The following is an 8,773-nucleotide window of genomic DNA, read 5'->3' on the forward strand; positions in this document are numbered from 1 at the left end:
AAGACATGCACAATAGAGCCTGCTGTTACGTACCTTGCAACTGACAATCAGAACGGTCAGCCCTCACCCCCCTAAATGAATATGTGAAAGCCCTGTCTCTAAACCCCCACCCCGCCACTCCTGTGCCAGTGTCTCTCTTGACTTAGCTCACCACTCCCTTGAGGTGTTCTTTCTATCCCTTACTTAATAAAATTTCTCCTGTGGGTAAGACCTCAAATTCTTCATTGAGTCCTTACCAAAAACCAAGGCCCACTAGGGAGGGTCCTCATCAACCTTCCCCTATCTCTGGTAACAATTCCATTAATATAAAATCCTGGAAAATGAAAGCTAATGTATCATGTATAGACCAAAATGATATCAGGGATTGTTTGGGGATAAGGTGAGAGGAGCTGGGCTGAAGAGAGAGCTCATAAAAAAGCTTGAGGAAAGTTGTGGTGTAACGGACATGTTCATTCTCTCCATTGTGGTGATATTACATGTGTATGCAAATGTCAAGACTCATCGAATTGTACACTTCAAATACACACTTATTTATTATCTGTGGACTATACCTCAATCAAGCTCTAATAAAGGGGCTTCCCACATGGCTCAGTAGTAAAGAATCCACCTGGCAATGCAGGAGACATGGGTTTAATCCCTGGGCAAGGAAGATCTGCTGGAGAAGGAAATGGCAACCCACTCCAGTATTCTTGCCTGGAGAATCCCATGGACAGAGGAGCCTGGCAGGCTACAGCCCATGGGGTTGCAAAGAGTTGGACATCACCGAGTGACTGAGCACATACACAAGCTCTAATAAAACACCAAAAATATGTTTCATATATCAGTGAAAGTATAAAGTCCAAAAATAAAGTTAAATTTGGGGGAAGCTGAGAATTCCTTTTAATGCCATGCCATCCCTGTTCAAATACAGTAGGCAAGAATCCAACTGGGGAGAGAATCTTTCCTTTGCTTTTATTTCTGATGGTTTAGACATGAGGGATTCCAAAGACGAGAAAATAGTCAAAATGTTTTGAACAGGAAGTGGTGAGACTCATTTGGGAAGTTTCCAACTTTTCCTTTATTTTTGTTTATGGATGTAGCATTTTTAAAGCATGAAAAAGTGTTTAAAAGTTTCACTGCTGAAAATCTAGGTTTGTATTTAGGAATAATGAACTACATCTTAGAAAGAAACTGCACTGGCTAGTTTTTTAACCTACTTTTAGTTTCGTTTTACTCTCATTGTTGGCTAGTATTTTAATCTAGCTTTAGAGTAATAAGGTGCTGTCTTATAATAACTTGAATTCCAAGAAGTAACTTGGCAACATCCTTGAATCTCCTTGTATAAACTCCCCTAAGAAGAAGAAAAACTGTCATTTGCATTAACCCCAAAGCTACATATTTATTTGTCACTTTTTGACCTTTCACTATAAAAACTTTCCAAATGTACAGTAGGGAAGAGAATAGTATATGGTATCTCTATATCCACACTCAGCTTAAGTTTTATCAACATTTAACCAACATTACCAAATTTTATCTATCTTCACAGTTTTATTTTTAATAGTCCAACTTACTTGCTTTATAATCAAGACTAAATATGTAAATCTTAACAAATATATAACTTTAGACTTAGAGTCAACCAAACCAAGAGTTAATTTGATATTTGAATGTCTTCATTAAACTTGTTATTAAAATTTAAAGGTTAGTTCTCCTCCAAGCCACAGTGTAGGTGACTAAGGACTGAGGATTACATTTTTGTTGATATTTTTATTTTCATTTTCTGGGTTTTTTTTTTTTTTTTTTTAAGAGACCTATGGATTTTATTTATCATTGCATCATGTTAAAGCAAAACGAAAGAAAACAAAAACAAAACCTAGCATTTTATCCTTTTGTCTCTTTGCCCTGGTTTATCAAATAAGCCCTGCAAGCTGCATATCATGGAATAGGGGGTGTGAGTCATGGGAGATGGAAGGATTAAGTTTGGCAGTTAATGATCTAACTACCAGTCTTTTCCTGGTGAAAGCAGTCTCATTTTTGCCAATATTGGATCATTTAACGTTCAATCCCTATGAATCCAAGACTTCTCCTTGGCCTGTTCATGAGACTACATGGTGGGGGCAGGAGGGGAGGGGGTGGTGTCCGGAGCTGGGCAGCTCTCATGGTGGCTGGGGAAAGAGGATGGATGTCAGAGCCTCTCTCTGGATCCTCTCAAGTGTCTTTTGGGGATGGTACCTTTGGGTCTGGTAAGCAGCGTATGTGAGGTTTAGGTACCACCTTTGGGCGGAAGTGGCCAACCTTGGTCAGCTTACCAGGCAGCCAGTGAGCCAGTTTCTGTATTCTCTACAGAGAGGTGGAGAATTTGGGATCATATCAGTAACTCTGAGAAGATCAGAGGAGGGTCTGGAACTCTTGCTCCAACCAGTTGCTTGTCTGATGGCATCACATCTCTACTGTCATTCTTTGTGTTTATCTGCAGAGGCCACTCTGCGGTGCCATCACCCCTACACCCTCCAGTAAGAACTGGGCCAAAGAGCCTCTGCTCTCAGCTTACCTTTCATTCTACAGAAGAATCATGCCCCCACCCCAGCATTGTTCACCCCCTCAGGACTTCAGCAAGTTTGTAGACAGAAGCCCCATAATTAGTACAACATTGAACCAAATGCTTCCCGGCACCCAGTCTCTCTCCCACTTCCCACGCCCCACTAAATAGAGAATTCTCCCTAGTTCCCATGTGAAAGTCTTCAGTCTCAGCCTGAGGAAACTTTTACCTCTAAGTGTTTAGTGAGACTTTGTCCTTCAGCCTAAAAGTTGAGTAATTTTTTCCATCTTTTCCTCTAACACATCATGAGTCTTAGAAGTAAGATAAAGATTGTTTTGAGGAAGCCAGTTAGTTCTGTGATTAGATTTTAGAGATCAATGTTTAGCTTCAAGGGTAAGAATGAATTCTTGTATTCTTCCACCCATGCCATGCTTATCTTCCTGGCGTCAGACAGCTCATAGGAAATAATGCGGAGAAATCTCCCATACCTTTCTTCCAATTCCCTAGGTGCTAACATCTTGCACAACTACAAAGAAAATAGAAAACGTAAGCTGAGATTCCATAGACCTTGCCAGTAATGAGTACATGAGGTCAAATTTAGAGCGGTAACTCAGAGGCCATTGGCTCATCCCACAGTCCCATGACCCATAACCAGCAGATCATATTCAGATCCATTTTCCTTGGAGGATCTGTTAAGGCCTCCAGTTAGCCAGAGTAACCTGTATGACAGCATTTGCTACCCTGCAGTCAACATCAATGAATGTCTATGGAGTTTCTCCACCTGAGGGAAGAGGCTAACATATTCATTTTATTCTATAAACAAAAATGTCTGATCATCTATTGTTCTTTATAATATCACATGTTTTGTTTATTCTATAATTTTCATTTTTTAGTGTTATCATCACTAAATGATTAAACGCAGAAACTAGAAATTCCAGATTGGAAGTAACTTATTTCACAAACAGTATGGTCTTCATCTTTTTTTTTTCCACAAGCGCTTTCTTTTCTCCTATTATTTTGATGTACTTGTCCATACTCAGCATTTATACGATGGTCACATGATTATAATTTATAGATATGCTCTAATTCCAGCATGAACTTAAGTTCAAGGAAAACACTTTTCAAACAAGTAACCTGTGGCCCTTTTTATGATATACATTTGTCAACAGTCCAACCCCAGAATATTTCAAAGGAGTATATTTAACCACTTTATACCAGTAATTTATGCTGTATGGAAATGATACCATGTTGTTTCATCTACTTAAGTTATTGTAAAAGTCAAAGGCCATATGAATATCCAGGAAGGATACTTCCCCCCTCTTCCCAAATCCTGACCTCCTCCATGGAAACTTTTTGGAAACCATTCTGTTATCTACATCATCTTCAAACCAATGAAGTCTCGCTGATCTCTCTAGTATTGATACACAATGAGCTGCTTCTTCAGATAAAAGGGTTCTAACAGTTTTGTTCTTGCTGCTCCATCCAACATAATCCAGCACACATGTCACTTACCTGTCCAGTCTCTATCCACTCTGTCCACTGTAAAGGGAACAGCTCCTTTACAGACACGGTCAGTATGATACACTCTTGTGATTTCACTTTCTCTGTCTGTTTCCCCTCCTCATTTATAAACCAGCTATGTAGGGGCTGTGTCTTAGTGTTACCCCATGCCCTCTGCTTAAAAAGTACATGGTAAACAGGAAGTGCTTAATGTATGGGTGTCAGTCAAAGGCCTGGCAGGAAACAGAAAAGAGTTTTAGAAGGGACAGTTGGAAAAAGAATAATGAAGAAACCACAGAGAACTGAAAAGGGTGAGAGCCCCTAGGGGTTATCAGCAGCAGAAACCTTTACCACCCTGGGCCTAAGAGGGCCAGTCAGTAAAGGAAGCCTAGGGAAAGCTGGGCAGAGGGATGGCCTATGGCCACCCCATGGTGGGGGAGCAGGAGAGCAAGGACCAGTCCTTTTCTTCTCCACCATCTCTGGCTCATTCCAGAGTCTCCCATAGACTGAACACAACCAGAAACTGGAGGGACGGAGACAAGGGAATTGTCTCTGTAGTGAGCCTTACTGGTCACACGCAGGGCAGGGAAGGGCAAAGCGTAGATCAGTAAGAGGGTGGTAGTAACTGTGGGCAGCACAAGGAGAATTACCAGTATAAGATATTGATAGAGGAACAATTGAATATGATGAGCACTAGTCTTATTCCAAGTGTATGATGCTGTATGGTGATCAGGAGATCCATCAAACAGACTGTGAATCAAGGTTAAATGGCCAATTCAAAAGATCACATGTCACCGTTTCAGTGAAAAAGCAATTCCACTTTCTTCAACATTCATATTTCCCAACTGATTTACGTTAGCCCTGGGGTCCCCAACCTCTGGGCCATAAACTGGTAACTCTGGCCAGATCAATGGCTGCATCTGATTAGAAATAAAGTGCATAATAAATGTAATGCACTTGAATCATCCTCCTCATCCCAATCTGTGGAAAAATTGTCTTCCATGAAACCCATTCCTGGTGCCAAAAATGGTAGGGACCACTGCCTTAGCCTGCTAATCCACCGCTTTATGGATTTCCATAAACTAAAATACATTTTTTCTAGCCAATATAGAGAGTACCTACATTAGCACATTCACAATTATGTTTTTTTTCCCCCCAGAATTAAGATTTCCTACATGTTTTTAAGAAACTTCAGTGGATCCAGTTTACTCAGTTCTAGTGAAGGCCCCATGGCATCTCGTGTTATGAAGTCATGGGCAATCTTGTCAGAGGTTCACGTGCTCACTGGGAAACCTATGGAATCCTCTCATCTATCATCAGATGAAGCACTGGAAACACCTGGAGAAGGAAGGAAGCTAATCAGTCTGCAACATGAGCACTGATGCTGGGAGTCCCAAGGAGAGGACTACTTCCGGAGAGTCTAGAAGACTGGCTCTGAGAAAGTGTGGCAACAGGAAAAAGGAAATTAACATTTTTTAAAGGTACAATTATAATGATGACTTTTTCATAAAGAGCAGCTGCATACATCTTTAAAACCCTTCTAGCTGGTACTGTCACTGACAGTTAACAAGTGCAGGACCATCCCAGAGAGGTAAAACAACTTTGTATTCATGATATTGCAAGGAATACAGAGTAGGTTCTGACTGTTAACGTGACTAAACGTAGACCCAGCAACCACTTGGAGAAGACAAGGGGGAGGGAGATTAAACTACTACATATATAATAATAATGTTATGTGCTGTCTTGTCTGACTCTTTGTGACCCCATAGACTATAACTGCCAGGCTCCTCTGTCCATGAGATTTCCCAGGCAAGAATACTGGAGTGGGTTGCCATTTCCTTCTCCAGGGGATCTTCCTGACCTAGGGATCGAACCCCCCTCTCTTGCATCTCCTGCATGTGCAGGCAGACTCTTTACCACTAGTGCCACCTGGGTAGCCCAGCCTACTATATGTGTATGTTAGTTGCTCAGTTGTGTTCGACTCTTTGCAATGCCATGGGATGTAGCCTGCCAGGATCTGTCCATAGAATTCTCCAGGCAAGAATACTGGAGTGGGTAGCCATTCCCTTCTCCAGGAGATCTTCCTGACCCAGGGATTGAACCCGGGTCTCCTGCATTGCAGGCAGATTCTTTACGGTCTGAGCCACCAGGGAAGCCCAAACTACCACGTGTGTGCATGTGTGTGTGTGTGTGTGTGTGTGTGTGTGTGTGTGTGTGTGTGAGTCACTCAGTTGTGTCCAACTCTGTGACCCCATAGACTGTAGTCCACCAGGTTCCTCTGTCCAAGGAATTCTCCAGGCAAGAGTACTGGAGTGGGTTGCCATTTCCTTATCCATACTCACCCATAAAAAGAAACAACATTGAGTCAGTTGTAGTGAGGTGGATGAACCTAGAGTCCATCATACAGAGTGAAGTAAGTCAGAAAGAGAAAAACAGATGTCATGTATCAATATATACATATGGAATCTAGAAAAAAAGTGGTACTGATGAACCTATTTACAGGGCAAGAATAGAGATGCAGACACAAAGAAAGGACTTGTGGACACAGCAGGGGAAGAAGAGGGTGAAGGAGACTTACTGGACGTATGCACATTACCATGTGTATCGTAGAGAGCTAGCAGGAAGCTGCCATAAAATACAGGGAGCTCAGTTCAGCACTCTGTGACAAACTAGAAGGATGGGATGGGGATCGTATGATGGAGGCTGGCGGGGGAGAGCGCATGTGTATACTCATAGCTGATTCACCCTGTTGTACGGCAGAAACTAACGCAACATTGTAAAGCAATTACCCTCCAATTAAAAATACATTTTTTAAAAATGTAAAAATGTATGCATAAAAATGTTGGCTTAAAAAAAGTTAAATGGGAAACTAGCACAGATCATACTCAACTTAAATTGAAACACTAAGATTCTACAGCCATGTGAGATCTATTCAAAAACCTGTGAAAGAGAAGAAGCAATATTATAAAACATCCATATAACATCCTGGATTCTTAAAACACAATTGCCTGGGTTCAAATCCTGCTCTGCTAATTACCACTTTGGATAAATCACTTAATTTCTCTCAGCTTTCTTCACAGAGTGATTGTGAGAATAGTGTAAATCTAGGTAAATGCAGACAGTCTTCGGAGTACAGCCTAGTACATTTACCCATCATGTAAATCAGATTATACTTACATTCATTAACGTTTGAAGGTAGCTAACGAAAGCAAATAATGATGGATAACGAGACTCTGTCCTCCAGCATCCACTCCTTCAGCTGACCCATTTTTAAGGCCTATTTAGAAATTAACTCTCTTGCCAATAGAGCTAAGTTTCAAAAACTATTGCTCTGAATTTGGACAAGTTTTGAGCAAAGGCTTTCCAAATTTGTAGAAACTAAAATGAAAAAGAATGCAATTTTATGACTTGATCATGAATTATGTCACAGCAATAAAATCCACTGGACAGGCAGATAGGCCTGCTTTTAAGTCACTGAGTGCTATGAAGACCTGCCCTTCATTAAGACAGTCCTCTCCAGAAGAAGAAGAAAAAACACTTTGAGGTCATCTGTGTCCACAAGACGCTGAATTCTGTTCTAGTCACTCCCCTTTGAAAGCAAACTTTAAATGTGTGTACAGAAAAGAAATGAAACAGTCTGCAAAGATTGCAAAGGGAGCAATTAAATATAACTGATGCTCTTAGAAATCTTTTTGTTGTTTTTCAGTCACCCAGTCATGTCTGACTCTTTGCAACCCCACGAACTGTGACTTGCCAGGCTTCCCAGTCCTTCACCATCTCCCAGAGTTTGCTCAAACTCTTGTCCATTGAGTCAATGATACCTTTAGTTCAATGAAAAGTGCATGAGGTGGGAAGAAACTTGGCACCCCACTGCCCCTCGCCTAGGCTGAGAGGCATGTGATGTGAAAAACAGGAGAAACCCAGTCTGACTCAACCATCAAAGGGACTGCCACTTGGTGGCTGAGGTTAATTTTTTCAGGCACAGATAGTATGTCCAGATTTTATTAAGTTGAAACTCTTATTATTAGTGCCCACTTAAGATAATCCCAAAATGTAATTACACTTGGGATATTTTGGCAACAAGTAAAATATTCAGACTTCTTAATTTACTGTTCTTAGAAATGTGTAACTAAAAGAACAGGGTAATACATTGAATCAAAAACTCCCAATGGTGATTATTAGCAGATGAGAGTACTAAAACAACAAAAACAATTTTTTTAAAATTTTTGATTAATTTTAACCTAGCCAAAAATTATTTCAGAAATATTCTGGTAATTGTCAAATAGACTGTAACAATTAGCCTTATGAAGTGACATTGATATTCCAATGTTTCCTTCACACACATAGTCACCACAGTTTAGGGACATGTGTGTCACTGGCAGAAGAAATAACAGTCTGAGAACCATCGCATTTCATCTATAGAATTTAACTGCCTGAACACCTAGAATTTAAAGAAATCATTGTCCTAGTGCTTAAGGCATATACACTTAACAGTATTCTGACTAAAGTTTGATTCCAAGTCTGATCAGGAAACCTATAGACTGAGCTTGAAAATGCCTGTCATACCAGAAGCCATGGAAGCATCACAGACCACTTAGTCATGTCAGAAGCCAATTTAAAGACATCCCTCCCCAACTAAAGATGTCTAAAGATGGAACAGAGGGAACAGTGAGAAGGATCCTGACCGTCATGGATAGGAAAACACCATATGAGTTTAAAGCCACTACTTCAGAATGACACATTCACACACGCACACAC

The 8,773-nt window shown here is 40.7% G+C and overlaps 1 long non-coding RNA gene across 1 annotated transcript in view; it reads right to left on the reverse strand.

The window, feature by feature from the left end:
- The window catches only part of LOC133072841 (uncharacterized), a 49,900-nt gene extending 45,813 nt beyond the window's left edge, over window positions 1–4,087 (reverse strand). The window contains exon 1 of the long non-coding RNA XR_009696818.1: window positions 4,028–4,087. This is a non-coding gene — a long non-coding RNA (uncharacterized LOC133072841). The remainder of the gene's footprint in view (window positions 1–4,027) is intronic.
- Window positions 4,088–8,773: the final 4,686 nt, after the last annotated feature.

The sequence above is a fragment of the Dama dama genome, chromosome 18 (assembly GCF_033118175.1).
Source record: "Dama dama isolate Ldn47 chromosome 18, ASM3311817v1, whole genome shotgun sequence".
In the NCBI taxonomy this organism is placed as follows: Eukaryota; Metazoa; Chordata; class Mammalia; order Artiodactyla; family Cervidae; genus Dama; species Dama dama.